This window comes from Lupinus angustifolius, chromosome LG06 (genome assembly GCF_001865875.1).
Source record: "Lupinus angustifolius cultivar Tanjil chromosome LG06, LupAngTanjil_v1.0, whole genome shotgun sequence".
In the NCBI taxonomy this organism is placed as follows: Eukaryota; Viridiplantae; Streptophyta; class Magnoliopsida; order Fabales; family Fabaceae; genus Lupinus; species Lupinus angustifolius.
In genome coordinates this window covers 18,225,230-18,226,001 of record NC_032014.1, presented here as the reverse complement: position 1 = coordinate 18,226,001, position 772 = coordinate 18,225,230, and positions in this window count along the sequence as shown.

Below are 772 nucleotides of genomic sequence, written 5' to 3'. Positions count from 1 at the left end.
ATGCATTTCTTGATGTTTTTGGAAAGATTTCATATTCTGTAAAATCTGTTTTGAACTCATGCATTATCATTTTATATGAGACATGTGTTAAAGTTGTAGATTAAGGTGTTAATTGTTTTAATTTGAGCATTGTAAGTGCTTTAGATTACTCTATATTCTTGTTGTAAAAGTGTTGTAATATTGGGACTCTCTAGGTGTCTTACCACCAACCATATTGAATTGCGTCTTCATTAGCTTAGAAATCTTGATAGAAAGAATAGGTTCTTGGCTGGGGCTACACCGCAAGAAAGGTTTTCTTGGGCGGTAGAAAAGGAGTCAAACCAAGGGATAAGGTTCTTTAGTTTCAAGAAAGACTCTAAGTGTTATAATTGGAAGAATTGTTTGTAAAACGTTATTTCAATTATAGTGAAGAAATTTCTCCCAGATCAGCCGGGAGGCCTGGATGTAGTTTGCAAGTGGCCAGGATAAAAACCTTGTTGCACGCTTTTCTTTCCCTATTCTCTTTATTGCTTTAATCGATTACTTTGTATAGTTGTATTAGCTGTAATAATCTGTTTCTATATTGTACTGTTGTAACTCTAATATATCTGTTAGCTCTATATATTTGCTTCGATCTCAGTTGCTTATCGTACAAGAAACTGAAACTGTTTGTGCGATCCGAGCTGTTTTAATCGATTAAAAAGTTGCAGTTAATCAATTATTCTTTCTGTGTTGATCGATTAAACTGGGGGTTTTTCAGCATTATAAGTTGTTTGCGAAAAGCGGATACTTT